The sequence below is a fragment of the Sander vitreus genome, chromosome 21 (genome assembly GCF_031162955.1).
Source record: "Sander vitreus isolate 19-12246 chromosome 21, sanVit1, whole genome shotgun sequence".
Lineage (NCBI taxonomy): Eukaryota > Metazoa > Chordata > Actinopteri > Perciformes > Percidae > Sander > Sander vitreus.
Genome location: NC_135875.1, coordinates 10,478,947 through 10,495,214, shown reverse-complemented (window position 1 = coordinate 10,495,214; position 16,268 = coordinate 10,478,947).

The following is a 16,268-nucleotide window of genomic DNA, read 5'->3' as shown; positions in this document are numbered from 1 at the left end:
CAGTTTCCCTCAGTTGACCACGCTTGTGGCAACTTAGGGGTGATTACGCAGGTCAAAGCACAAAGATGTTAAGATTGTCTTAATAAAAGATTTAAAATATCAATGTGGTGACATTAATGTAAAACCACAATCTGTCCCCAACCATAACCACAATGTGTTTGTATCTGAACCTGATCACACGCAGGATGCCGGATTTGAACGTCATTTTTAGGCGACAGGGTTGACTGATAACTCATCCAGAGTGTTTCCCTGCCTATATTTCTCAAAGCATGCTGAGTGATAGCATTACAATGAAACTTCCTTTCAAACATGGTTTGTTACATTTCAGTGTAACACCCCATAAAAGCCCATATTGTCTAGTAGCCTAGGTCGTGGGCCAGATGGCTGTCATGAAGATGAATGGACTGTACAGAGCAGCATTAGTTTTCACCATGTTAGTTTGGACGCAGAAACAACGATGCTGCCTGATTTTGTGAGTTAAATCTGAATAAGTTAGATCAACTTTTTGTTTAAGACCCAATTTTCAACTACGTAAATATTCTTGCATGTCTTCACTCATACTTTTCTTCACTTGAGATTATATTTGCCACGTGTAGACAAACCCTTTTTCAGAGAATTACAAAACACATCGTCAATGCTGGACCTGCACCCCGCACATCCTGCTGCTCCATACATAAAAACAGCACAATGTGATCTTTGAAAGTGTAGGCAGGGAGATGTCTGCGTTTTCATTTACAGTTTCCACCTGGTGCATGAATGAACAACCGACAGGCTCCGGAGACCAGCCCACATCCTCCGCAGCCAACCAACCGCTGGCTTTGTTCCAGTCCAAATGTGTTCACAGTGCACACTTTACTCTGTCGTGGACAGAGAGCTCATGCTGCTCGGTGGTATGTCTGAAAATATGGAGAGAGATAGTGTTGGAGTCATGCATTCCCAGGGGTCTATTTACTGCGATGTCCAAGAGCTGTGCTGGCATATTTTGCTCTACTTACTTTTGCTGAAACATGAAAATGTGACTTAAATTACAGCTGCAGACGACAGCGTTTGTGCTTTCATTTTACCAAGCCCCTTAGGTTCATCCCTCCCCAAACAACTGTGTTATATTGGGGGGTGAGGGGGGGTCAACAAAAAGGATTGCAAAGGATGGAGGGAATCAGCAGGGCAATGAGGAGGAGGACAGGGCTCTGCAAACAGGAGGGAACCATTGCACTCCATTTGACAAAAAGACATGAGGGAAATGCGATAACCCCCATTGATTCTCATTACTGCAGGAGAGGCAGATAGAAAGAGAACAGACATACCTAGACAGGTTGTGGTAAAGCCTCCTGATGATTTCCTCCCCTTGTTTTTTCCTTCTGACTTTTTTGAGCAGCACCAGCAGAAAGCTGGCTGCCGGCACCCCATGCTGCTCTGCTTTTGGGGGAGCGGAGAGCCAATCAATGTGTGCTCACAAAGGGGGAAGAGTGTTCAGAAAGCCAACTGTTCCCTCAGGCCATGGGCAATGAAGAAGTGGGAGAGACAGAGGGAGACAGCGCAGAGAGAGAAAGAGGCAAGGGGGTTGACAACATGTTTCCTTTGCTGCTATATACTGAGAGGAATAACATGATCACTGCAACACTGACATGCAGCAAATATAATACTGCCTCGAGTTAACCGAAAAGGCACAAATAGAATCATGCTTGTTTAAAGAACATCACAACAGAGATGCTTCTACAATGAACAATTAATCAGTTTATTAGTATTATTGTTATTATTGTTTGATTAATCAATTAGTAGTTCGGCCTGCAGAATCCAAAATCAATTTTTGAAAAATGTCAAGGTGGCATTGAAATATTACACCACAACAAAAATATTTTCGATTAACAATAATATGAAATAGACAAAAAGCAGCAAATCCTCACATTTCAGAAGCTGGAACCAAGAAAGATTTCTTCAATTTACAAAAATATACATCAGAGAAAAGCAGCAGAATGTTTTCTGTTTAATAGATCGAACATTTAATAAAACATTTCCTTGTTTTTCTTCCAAGTCCTTTAATCAATGAAATGGGCATTTAGAAATGCACTTCCATAAAGCTGGACTGCAGTACATGTGAGAAATCAGTAAAATGTAAAGTCTTCATCTATTACACAGTTTGTAAGGCTTTTTAAAAACCAGTCTGACTAAAAGAAAATCTGTTTTATTATATGACAACACTCTGGTTAAGTTTGGGTTAGGGTTAGCCATAAAACGATGTGGTTAGGGTTCGGTGAAGATCATGGTTTTGGTATGGTAGGTACTTGTGAAGGTTAGAAAAACAACCATTAAAATGGTTACATAGTTAAAGTTTGGAGACCTTCGTGGTCATGGTTAAAATAATAAAGATGTGGTTAGTGTTAAGGAAGGGTCATGGTTAAAAAAACTAAGTTGACTGTCGATAGGAAACAGGAAATAATCAGGTATCCCATGTCAAAGTCCCATGTTTTGTTGATTTTGTTAATTAAATTAATCGTCAAAATTAAAACTCGCTGCACAATTCACCAAACTATCTCTCCTTGATCAGGATGTTGTCTGAGGCTGTTTCCAGTTCCCTTACATTCAGTCTATTGATCAGTTATGTGACCTTTAGATCACCGAGAATACAACAAAAAATCATCATCCTTTTACCAAATATCATATTTACTCTTAGTACACAACATTACAAAAGACATATTTGGGGCTGGCAGTAGCTCAGTCTGTAGAGAGTTGGGTTGGGAACCGGATTGGAACCGGCTGGTTCAAGTCCCCGTACGGACCGAAGTACAGAGTGTGGACTGGTAGCTGGAGAGATGCTAGTTCACCTCCTGGGCACTGCCAAAGTGCTCTTGAGCAAGGCTCTGACCCCCCCAAACCGCTCAGAGCACCTGTTCAGCAGTCGCAGCCCACTCACGCTGAGATCTCTCCATTAGTGCATGTAAAGGACCTGAGCACGTGTGTGTGTATTTCAGGCCTGTGTGTAGTGTCTAATAACAACAGAGTGTAAATTGTAATTTCCCCAATGGGATCAATAAAGAGTATAAAATAAAACAAAACAATGTAATATGACAACCATCTTTTCAGTACACGCAGTATACTCAAACACTTTATTTAACTTTTCATGATTGATCAATTATTTGTTCTCCTTGTACTAAACAATAATAATACAAAAATAATTCAGTTATTTGTTGTCTTTATGACGCAGTGCTGCGATGCTGAACCACCCTATCGGTGGTGGTTATAGATGTTTTGTCATGCACTGGGTATTATGTATAATTTGCGTCAAACAATCTCTGCGTGGCAGATTGAGCTCACAGTGGGTGTTCCACTTAATAAAATCACTTAGTGTAACAATTCCCACCTTGACATCCCTGTGTTCCCTCTCAGAGGAGAAGGTGTAGGAATATTGCAGTGGTGCTTTTGTTTTCCTTTTATGTATTACCTGACAGGAGGTTAACTAGCTATTTCCAGCCCCATTATTCTCCTGTAACTCCAGGGCAGAGTGAAAAGTCAATTATAGTCAAAGCATACTGTGTTTGTCAGAATCCCAGGCTTGTGATCTCCTCTGCCGGTTCATTTTCCACTAAATGTGAGTGTTTAATTATTAGGAAGACATTATAGGACTTAATGAGATACCACAGTAAATTGCATTGCGGTTTCATATGCGCTAATAAAAAAAAGCATCTCACCAAGATGGCAGTTTAACAATATCAGAGCTGGTCCATCCAGCGCTGTGACATTTAAGTAAGATGCTCTCCTCTTTTTTATCGTAGAGTATGGGTTACAACTGGGAAATGTCACGTTGTTTAAGGTCATGTGAATCTCTTCAGTTATTTTTCATCAAAGGAGTTTAGCTTAGTGATTCCCTCTTGTGATAATTTACTTCTCTGACAGATATCAATATACACAATCTAAGTGTGTAATTCAAAAATACAACCTTGGATGCTCATGCTCATCAATCTATCATCTGTCTATCTACTTTACTCTCAAACATCCACCGTCAGTTAGTGATTCCTTGCTTTTCACAGAATATCTCACCAAACCCCCATGTGTGAACTTGCTGCAGGTATATCTTGTAGAGCTGAGCAATATTGATAGCAGACCAAGAGCTGTGCCCCTTTACTGAAAATGCAACATGTTGCTTCATTGCATTCTGGTGTACTGAGATCTCTTCTACAATGGGTGTCTCTTGTGTTTTTGTTGGTGCAAATTGGTGAGTGCAGTGCTGTTTTTCCAAGGAACTGACACGCTGTTTTTAGAGCGCTGACAGATTTCTCTGCAATCAATGTCTACTTTAGCTGCTTGTTGTTCGCAGCAGAGTTCGTCCAGTTATCCACATGAACAAGAATCATATACTAGTAAACAAGTAGGACTAGAAATGTAAAATGCAAGAGCTACGTTTGAGAAAGGAATATAACATGAGGATGGATTTCTCCTGCTCGACTGCTGAGCTCCCACCTGCCTGACTCCCCCCCCCAGAACCCTGATTTCTCAGTACACTAATGAGCTCATATTTACAAACACATCAGTAATACATTTCACGGATATCTGTTTTGTGGTGACACTAACATTAATGTGACAATGTACAGAACAGAGGTTGATCACCCCCCAGAGGGAGAAAGTCAGAATACCTCTTCTATAAGTGTTGGGCAGTAATATTACAGTAATGTGATTACTTTTTTCAGAAACATGAAGCGTAAAGGAGTACAATTTGAATTTGAAGTTGCAAGTTGCATTGTGAGTGGTGTAGCATTGCCAGACCTTCCTCCACAGCGCTGCGGAGGAGGGTCTGGTTAGTTCACACAGCATTCCGGGATGGGAGAGAAACGTGCTCTGGTTTATTGGCATTTCTTTAAACCAATCACAATCATCTTTTTGAACAGCGCCTCTGCAAAATAGCCTGGGGAATAAACTTGTTTTGGTGGAAGGTGTACGTTCAAAAGTTGTTTTAGTCATGCAACAGAAAACTCAGATTGGACAAATAGTCTAGCTGTCTGGATTTACCCTGCAGAGATCTGAGAAAAGGTTAACCATAGTCCTCACAAATCGACCAGAGTTTAAAATGCCAAGGCAAGGCAATTTTATTTATATAGCACATTTCAGCAACAGGGCAATTCAAAGTGCTTTACATAAAACATTAAACATTAAAAAGCAAAAAACTAATAAAAAATTTAAAACAGATAAAATACGAGAATAAAATTCACAGTGCAGTATAAGAAATTAAAGAACGGCAACATCAAAAAGAAAGGTCTTCAGCCTTGATTTAAAAGAACTGAGAGTTGTAGCAGACCTGCAGTTTTCTGAGATTTTGTTCCAGATATGCGGAGCATAAAAACTGAACGCTGCTTCCCCCTGTTTAGTTCTGACTCTGGGGACAGAAAGCAGACCTGTCCCAGACGACCTGAAAGGTCTGGGTGGTTCGTAGTGCAGTAGCAGATCAGAAATATATTTTGGCCCTGAACTATTTAGGGATTTATAAACCAGCAGAAGTATTTTGAAATCAACTCTTTGAGGCACAGGAAGCCAGTGTAAAGACTTCAGAACTGGAGTGATGTGATCCACTTTCTTAGTGAGAACTCGGGCAACAGCATTCTGAATCAGCTGCAGCTGTCTGATTGATTTTTTAGGGAGACCTGTAAGGACACTGTTACAATAGTCAAGTCTACTAAAGATAAAAGCATGGACAAGTTTTTTCCAAATCCTGCTGAGACATAAGTCCTTCAACCCTTGATATATTCTTAAAGTGGTAATAGGCTGACTTTGTTATTGTCTTAATGTGGCTGTTGAAATTATGGTCTGAGTCCATGACTACACCAAGATTTCTGGCTTTGTCTGTTATTTTTAACATTGCCGTTTGAAGCTGAGCGCTGACTTTTAATTGTTCCTCTTTTGCTCCAAAAACAACCACCTCAGTTTTTTCTTCATTTAATTTAAGAAAGTTTTGGCACATCTAGTCATTAATTTGTTCAATGCACTTAGTCAGTTTTTGTATTGGACTATAGTCCCCAGGCGTTAAGGTTATATAAATTTGTGTGCATAACTATGGTAATTTATCTTGTTGTTTTCCATGATCTGAGCCAGTGGAAGCATGTAGATGTTAAACAGAAAAGGCCCCAGAACGGAGCCTTGGGGTTAGGGTTACCTATAGACACAAAGTAGTCCCTATTCTTTAAATAGGATTCAAACCAGTTTAGTACTGAGCCAGAAAGGTCAACCCAGTTTTCCAATCGGTCTAGCAATATGTCATGGTCGACCGTGTCAAATGCAGCACTGAGATTGAGTAATACTAAGACTGTAGTTTTGCCACTATCTGTGTTTAAGTGGACGTCATTAAAGACTTTAACAAGAGCTGTCTCAGTCCTGTGGTGTGGTTGGAAACCCGACTGGAAGGCATCAAACCTATTATTTACTTACAAGAAAAGGGTGAGTTGTTGAAAAAGCGCTTTTTCAATGATTTTACTTAAAAATGGAAGGTTTGATATTGGCCTATAGTTGCTCATTAGTGACGTGTCTAGATTGTTCTTTTTTAAGAGTGGCTTGATGACTGCAGTTTTCAAGGCCTGTGGGAAGATACCTGAAAGAAGAGACGTGTTTACAATCTGTAGAAGATCTGAAGCCAAACAACTTAAAACATTTTTGAAAACGCCCGTTGGTAGAATATCAAGGCAACAGGAGGAGGTTTTCAGATGTTGTATAATGTCCTCCAGGTTTTTGTGGTTCTAGCAATAATGTCAGAGAAGAAGGACCACCTTGAATTCCTCAGTTATAAATTATAAATGCAAAGTCTCTCAATTAGTTTTTCGCCACCTGCGTTCAGCTTTTCAACACTCTCTTTTTTCTGTTGTTACCAGTGTGGCATTTCTCCATGGATATTTTTTCTTACCAGAGACAGCTTTAGCTCTAGTGGGAGCAATGGTATCAATAACATTTGTAATTTTACAATTTAAATTTTCTACAAGCTCAGTGACTGAGACCCCAAAGAGGGTAGGTGTGGAGGAGAAAAGCTGAATGAATGATTCACTGGTGTTTTCAGTGAAGAACCGGTTTCTGATTACCTTTGTTTGAACACTTTTTTGCACCGAGATAGTGCCGTTAAAGAAAACACAGGAATGATCAGAGAGAGCAACATCAGTCACCACAATTTAGAAAATGTTTGGAGATAATCAAGTCCAGAGTGTGTCCGTTATTGTGCGTGGGCTCCGTCACATGCTGAGTCAGTCCATAGTTCTCAAAAACACAGCACAGTCGTTTGGTCCCTCTATCCTGGGGGTTGTCAACATGAATGTTGAAATCACCAGCAATAATTACACAGTCAAAGTTAATACAGATTATAGAGAGCAGTTCATTGAAGTCATCAAAGAAGATTGCACAGTATTTAGGTGGCCTGTAGATATTTAGAAATATAGATCGAGGGGAGGACCTTAGCTGAAGAGCCACATATTCAAAAGAAGCTAAATTTCCATAAGATATTTGTGTACATGGGAATGAGTCATTAAAGAAAATGGCGACTCCACCTCCTTTCTTATTCATTCTATGCTCACTCATAAAACTGAAGTTAGGGGGAGCTGACTCGATAAGAACAGCAGCACTGTTATTATGGTCCAACCAGGTTTCAGTTAAAAACATAAAATCTAGATTGTACTTAATAATAAAATTATTTATTAAAAATGGTTTTCCTGCCAAAGACCTGACGTTTAGTAGGGCAAATGTCAGTGTGGTAAAATAATTAGCTGTCTCATTTTTTGGGACAGACTGTGGCTGACAAGGAATGGATACTACATTTACTGTGTTTGCAGTTAAGTGGTTCTTATTACCTAGTGGTTTCACCACTTTGTACGGCCTATTAGTGATTCTATCTGGAATGATGGAGCTGGTGTGTGGGCTAGCAGAGTTATTTGAGCAGTCAGACAAGAGGGGCCTGAAGGGGGTGCTCTTGAAGAAAACAGATATGGGTTGATTTGTAGAGGAAGAAGAGCTTGACTGGGGCATGAGGCATCCGCCCATGGGAGAACGTGACTGGGAAGTGTGCCTGTGCACATGTCCACAAAATGTAAACAGTCAATCATGAGTCTGTGTCTGAAGGGTGTGCCGCAAATTCCCACAGAGCATTTGGCTGCTGCGTGTATTGGGATGAATCCCATCCCTGCCAAATAGCGAGCCACGTTCCCAAAACAGATTAAAATTGTCAATAAAACCTATATTGTGAAGGCTGCACGTAAACTGAAGCCAGGTGTGAATGCTAAGTAGTCTGCTAAAAAGGCCTACTCTGCGACCTAGAGATGGAAGTGGGCCCAAAATAAAAAACGACTTCCTAGTGCTCTTCAAAGCATCAATGAGAAGGTTAAAGTCTCGCTTTGTGCGTTCACTCTCATGATAGGACATGTCATTATGTCCACAATGGACCACGATACATTTAATGGAGATCGGGAGTGAGGAAGTCCACAACTTTGGCCAGGATGTCTGCAACTTTGGCTCCTGGAAAGCAATTTGTGACAGCATTAAAAAAACTTATACCCCTGGTGATGGAGTCACCTATAATTATTGTGGTTGGGGGAAAGAGCAGACAAGGAATAGGGGAGTATGGATGGCCGGTGTCAGGAAGAAAACAGTCAGTATCGATTTCAGATGGACATAAACAAGGAAAAGAAGATTTCTTACTTGCATCTCCCAGAAGCCCCCAACGAGGCAGCGGTCCTCTCCCGTGACGATAGCTGGTGAGCCGGCTGTGCAGTGGGGCGAGCCCGGGGGCCACTGGACACCCAAGGAGGGGACGCAGAGCTGTGGGGAATCACAGCAGCCGCCACCGGGAGGGCGACAGGCCGCCACAGGCACTCCACCAGCCGCCGACAGAAAGGGAGCTCCAGCAACCCCGGTCATTGAGCGTGAGCCAGGACAGTCAGCCAGATTGACATCTAGCTCCGACAAGGCATCGAAGCGATTGGAGAGGCTGAGGGTAGGAGGCGATGCAGCCCTATCTGTGGATTTCTTTCGGCCACAAACCACCTCAGTCCAGGACGCCTTGATGGTCAGCATCGAGCAAGATGATGGACGCTGGCAGGCAGATGGATCCCAAGGCGCTGTATCCTGGAGGGCCGCTGAGAGGGTTGAGATCCGGTGCGACTGTTCATGAGCCACGTCCAAGCAGGCGGTTAACAAGGCGTCTTTGGCCTTTAAGTCCTCGGAAAGCCGACGAACATCTTCCTTAAGGTCAGCAATGTCTTTGTTTGCATTCCTAAACAACAAGGACATTTTGCAGGGAAGTGGGGACTCGCCAGGAGGAATGGAAGTAGCCATGGAGCTGGCGCTAGCTTAGCAGCATTTAGCTTAGCTCTGATATGATGCAGCTTAAGTCTGAATGCAATCTTTTTCACCAGTAGAAACAAATAAAAACGCGAAGAAACAAGACTGTCCAAACTGTTAGTAATCTCCGCAGTTTGTCCTCCTCACAACAACCCAAAGAAAGCCCAAGGAAACGGATATACGGCCTAAATGAGTGAAATCCGGCGGAATTTCCGTTTTGTTTGCATTTCTTTAAACCAATCACAATTCTCTTGGGCGGCACATAGCTCCGGACGCAGCAACAGTGGTTCTGCAAAATAGTCTCGGGAAGGAACTTGTTTTGGTGGAACATTTGCACCCAGCAAAAAAAAACACTACATACAATATTAAATTAAGTGTTCATACATTACAGTAACACAAGCTATTTAAATTAGCTGGATACGTGGTTTACGTTATTTGCTCTTCTTAGTGTATCGATGTGTGTACAACGGCAATCCCTGCCAGACGGTCGCAAAACTTCCCAGTTAGATAGTAAATGCTGTATACATATTCTTTGTAAATCATTACAATCATTCACCGAAAGAATGAAGCAGGCCTGCCTTATTGCACAAATCCAAATTTTCTTCTAAACTTTTATTGAACAACAAATGAAGAAGGGATTTTGAGAACAGCAACACACAGAGCGGAAGGTAAGTGGCATCAGACATGTGTTCTGTAATTGAACTTTTGTTAAATCTAGACTAACGAGTTAATAGTTAATAATGGGAAAGGTGCAATAACTTGTTAAGCCCCATGGAGGGCAGCAGTAGTACCTACCATGTACCCGAAACACACACACACACACACACACACACACACACACACACACACACACACACACACACACACACACACACACACACACACACACACACACACACACACACACACACACACACACACACACACACACACACACACGTCACCTCACTCACATGACAACTTCTACTTCTGCTGCTTTGCATCCCTCGTCCACCGGTCTGTTTGGCAGGGGTTGCTGGGCAACAGGCTGCGTAAACATGGCACCTGACATGTCGAAGGAGAGAGCAACCAGGCGCTCAGGCACTTGTCTGCACAGCGCTGTCGACTCCACTGAAAACATGCACTCATCGTGCAGAATATAAAAGGACACTCATGTGTACACACAAGAGTTTAATGTGCATATTTATGGTTTGACATACTCAATTTCTAGGCATTTGTTTAGGTTTCATTAGAGATGCCATCTAATAATAAGCATTTAAGTCAGCAAAGTGGTGATAAAAGAACAGTGTCTCACAATAGATGCATGTTTGAATACAGGGACTTTATCAGGAGAGCATCTGAATCATCATAATTTGATTACTCTTGCGGGGAAAGTCAAAAATAAACATTTTCACTACTGCAGAAGAATACTTCATAATCAGTAATTCTATTTTTTTTTTAAAACAGCATATATACGATGTGCAGTTTAAATATAATGTTTAATACCAGTGCTTTCAGTGAGTGGTTCACTGCTGTATTTTCCTCCACTGTTTTTATCACGTCAAACGCTTTTTTTACATGCATATTTTTTTCATGAGTTTGATTATCCCCTAACTTTTTCATCTAGCACTTACTTGAACACAATCATTAGGCCAATTCGTCACACACTTTAGTTTATAAGCAAATACTAGCAAAACAAACCTTCCTATCAGCCTCAGCTATTCCTTGTGTTTAGTGCTAATTAGCAAATGTCAGCATGCTAACAAGCCAAACAAAGATGGTGAACATGGTAAACATTATAGCCTACCTGCTGAATATCAACATGTTAGTATTGTAAATGTGAGCATGTTTGCATGCTGACATTAGCATTTAGCTCCGAGAGGTGAGCCAGTGACTAGTTGGTGTGTGTGTTTGCTAGCAAACTACAGCTAACGGCAGTAGATTAGCTGCTTGGGGAGAATAAACACAGACTGTGGTCAAATTTGCGCAAATATATATACCCTTTGCAAACACGTGACCACAACCACGTGACGACGCCATGACGGTCGGCGAAGCACAGGCTAAACAGTAGTAGGCGAGCGGAAAGTTTCATAGTTTCAATTAGTTTGAAATACATAAAACTAAATAAACTGTATTTATGGCTTTATTGCTTCTTCTATTGAACAACAAGTTGTCGTGCCGTTATCGGTCAAGGTAGGACATCTGGTAGGTGCTCTCAAAGAGCAGTATTTGGAGAAGTTGGAGATAGCAGGATTGGATACCGACCCTTAATTCTTCCTCCCTCCGTTTTCACAGACCTTATTAAATCGCCGAGTCTGCCCGACTTCAGTCCACACGATCTGTACCACTATGTGGTAAACAGGGTATCCCCATATACTGGTGCTGATCTCAAAGCTTTTAAAAGTCTGGATGCTTACCAGTTCTTTGTAGCTGGTTGGGTTACAGGTACGCGATGCTACGCTAATGGCGGGGGGAGGTACCTCATAATGGCAAAGATAAGACATAAATCTAGGGTTTATTTTGTATTAACATCTATTCTTTACTTAAGTAAAGATTGATATAACACTTAGCCCATGTTTTTAGAGGACATGGTTGGTCGTGGCTTCCCACATACCGTTGTTCACTGGGTGTGCCAATGCAACTTTCTAATGGATGGCTAAACGCATCCCAACTCTGGGAAGTGCAGTCATTAATTATCTATCACACGTTAATCCATGCAGTAAATGTCTATGTGTCTATGATCAGTAGTAACCACACATAATTGTAACATCTAGCCATCTTCTTATCTGTGATTATATTCGCTGTAGCCTATGTTAAGATTTGACCGGTGGATATTATGACATGATGGGCAGCAGCTAGCGAGCAGTCCAAAGCTAGCTACAGCTAGCTCGTCAGCTAGGCGCAGACCCGCATTTAACTTGTTTTTTTGGCCTTTTTGAAGCTAGTTTCCGTGCCATGTCATCTTTAATTTAACCTATATTTTTTGTATGTGTGTTAAGTTAAATGATCAAGGGAACGGCTTTCTTATTTGGATATGTAGCTAGGTCAGTGAATAACCGATGTTAGCTAGTTATGTGGGTCATCATCGGGTTGGACCTGTTAGCAGGAACAGCTGGTTAGCACGGCAGCTAGCTAGCTGGTTGAGGATAATTTTATCTATCACTCATTTAAAACAGAAAGGCAAAACATACACATGCTTGTGTTGGTGAGGATTACTCTGCAGATTGTGAATGTGAGAACACAAACACAAACGAAAACGTACGCGTTCAGCTTGCCGTCTGTCTACAGCATAGCTCTTCCGTCGTCCGTCATGGCGTTCATAATTCGCGTGAGTGGAGCGTGACGTCACATGCAAAGGGTCTATAGCATGGCAAAAAATCACTTTGTGGTCTGCATTAACATACCTTACCACTAGGGGTTGCCAAAGTCACAATACATGTTTAAATCCCACACTGTTATGAAGAAGTATACACTGAGATTTTTTACAAGGTTGTCTACAGGCTCCACATCAGGTCTTTTGTAACATTTATTCCCATGAATTTTTAGCAGCTCTTCATAAGTTGTAACTCGGCTCCAGTGATGTTGCCGTGGTATGTACTTTCAATGAGTTTCCTAAAATCAACTCTTTTTTTTTTGTTTTACTGATTTTTGTGCCACTGTGGGCAATTCAAGGAGAGGCCTTCACATTGATCTGTTTCCTACAAAGGACATCAGTTCAGAAACAAGATGGATTCCATATATCTATTATTTGATGTGACTCCCCCTCTTTAAGAGGATATAGATTTTCTGCCATTGATTCGAGGAGTTAGATAGGACTGGCGATCCCCTGCCTCTAAAGGTTGCACCCAGTGGATTTCCTCTGCTCGGGAGGATCACAGTATAAAAGGTTGCACTGTACTGTATAAACTTTAAGCTGACATTTATTACTTTATGGTAGCCCAAAAATCCTGTTTTCCAACACTAAATGATTTGTTCCGTCTTAGGTGAGTCATTACAGCATAATAATAATAATATTCAGCAGGATTTGTCTTCTATGTTTTCCATTTCAGCCCGATCAAATTGGATTGGTGAGCCTGCCATCCCATTTCCACAATATATTCTGCAGCCACAATGTGGACAGCATGCAGCGTTAGCACCATTAGTGTGCTAGACTGTCCACAAATCATGCATTTGGCCGGTGCTGATAAGGCCCCACCAAAATGACTAGGGGGTCACAATTTCACCACTGAAGTTGACGGCAGAGATAGACTACTGTGTCCATCAAAGTGTAACTTCAGGCTGTCTCTGCAGTGTTGTCAATTCCCAGGCAGTGGGATGCTTTGAATTAATCTGAAAAACATGGGGTGAGAGATAGCTCCGGCAGTTTTGAGGGCTGAAACTCCTCATGGCTTCTATTTCCGACACATTGTCAAAACATGCATGGTGTCTAAATGCATTTATAGAATTTCACATCTCAATAGATTGACAGGGATTACCTGCAGATGAACCCCTGACTACATGTCGTGAATATCTTCATTTAAAATGAGAATTACCAATGCAGTGCGTGCTGCATACTCTGAATCATCAGAGTATGGATATATGTATGAACATTTCTAAAATATTGCCTATTTCATTTTTAGTTTTTAAAGTTATTTTAACACATCTTGAAGGAAGTAATCAAGTTCATTAAAAATGTAGAACTAGTCCTTTAATGAAGGAATTACGCTGTAACTAAATGTACAATTAGTCCCAGAAAGTTTTGCAGCGATTTGCCTTCCCAGGGTTAAGGATAATATGAGAGTGCTGCAGTAAATAACAGTTTTCCGTTTAAGAACTTAATCATTTCCTCTTAATAAGGGATTATATGTACTCTGTAACAATTCCACCTCAAACATCATTCTCCACGTATTCTCCATTACTTTAACATTCAAAATTACATACAATGTGCTAACGTTGCAAATATTTCAACACTTCAGCACACAAAGTTATTGATAACATGCATCTCAAAGAACATCATTACATCACTGTGCATGAAAGAATCGCAGTGATTTTGCAGAAGTTGCACCAGTCATAAAGGATTCAATTGTATTAGAGCTCTGTGTGAGTGTGTGTGTGTGTGTGTGTGTGTGTGTGTGTGTGTGTGTGTGTGTGTGTGTGCGTGTGTTATCATTGAGTAGATCTTCTGTGTGTAGAATTGATTTGTAAATAAATTCTTGACAATTCCTTTCAAACTCAGTGAAATAAATCCCTTTCAGACCAACAAGCTGCTGGCACAGGCTTTTATTTGTCCATGACTAAACAAACAGCGGCTGGAACATTGAATTAGCCTCTGTTTGTGTGTGTGTGTGTGTGTGTGTGTGTGTGTGTGTGTGTGTGTGTGTGTGTGTGTGTGTGTGTGTGTGTGTGTGCAACACAATGCAGACTGTCATTTTTTTTCATAGTGTCCTTCATCAAGAAGTTAAAAAATACATCTCAATACTATATGGAAATAACTTAGGTTAAAGGGCCAGTTCACTAAACATGTAAACCTTATTTCCTTCCTTAACTGTAGCCACACAGATCATTTGGGTTTTATTTGTCCAAGCTTTAAGATGTCTTTCTACCTCAGCTCTGTTAATGCAGTGTGAATTTTCCCAGTTGGGAACAAATTTCTACCATTATTCCGACACCACATGAATGCAGCACAAACACCCTATCTAGCAATGTTATCGAAAGTGAAAAATAATTAGTGTATCTGCCCAGTAAATCAGCTCCAAAATGTAATGGGTTTTACCTTGGCCCATGCTATACCCTTCCACCAAGTTTCCCGAAAATCTGGCCCTTTGTTTTTCCGTAATTCCATTTAAAAAAAAACACACACACAAAAAAACCTGGACAAACCGAACCAAAAACATACCCTCGTTGGCAGAGGTAATACGGAAATACATATACTAATTTGACAAAGGCAGAAATATATTAAAACCTGTGCAAATAAACAAAAGATATCCATATGGCTAGATACTACAAGAGGTAAGTTAGTTTTGTTTTTTGTCATGCTTCAATTTATACATAACATTTTTGTTTGTATACATAACACATAATCTATTAAAGCATAAAAAACAACAGACACACAAAGACAACAGCAGTTAATTAAAGTGATATTAGCAGAAACACTATGATGAAGTGTATAAATAATAAGTGTCAACAGCAGAAAGCCACTCATGCTTGAGGTCCAGTAGGACACTTGACACTACACAAGGACATGCTAAGGGCACTGCGACAACCAAAGCACGCACACGCACAAACGCACACACACGCACACGCACACGCACACACACGCACGCACGCACACACACGCACACACACACACACACACACACACACACACACACACACACACACACACACACACACACACACACACACACAATGATGCTCCGAACCCTTAAGACCTTGGAGAAGCTAAACCATCCTCATTTCAGTGTTATGTCGGTGCCAACTGTCAGAGGTGTCTCTTGTTGTTCCATAATGATGATCAAGCGCTTCAATCCGCGAGGCTTTTCTCTTTTTTCCCTCTGCCGGGAGACCTGTTTGCCAAATGATAAAAAGCTTTTTATGATCCCACTTTTCTCTTCCTATACGTATTGTTTGACATATGTTGTCCCCTATATTTCACTGACCCCTCCTTGAACTCAACACATCCATTTAATGCAGTGGATAAATGGCGGGGAGCGGGTCTCTGCTCTGGGACCTCTTGGCACTCGGCTCGGTGCTGAAAGAACACTTATCCCCACTCACCCACATCAAATTCATTTTCTGGCATTGACGCGGAGCAGCACCGTGGTCAGATCATTTTGAGTCAAGGTAAACTGCCAATAGTACACGCCATGAAACAAGATGAAACATGAAATATGTTGGCACACAATGAGCAGTGTGTGTCTCCTTCGTGAACTACCCCTCACTTCCTCTCATTTTCTCTCACTCTCAGTCACTTGAGCTTTAGTGGCGCCATAACCCCCCGAAAGGCAATTACC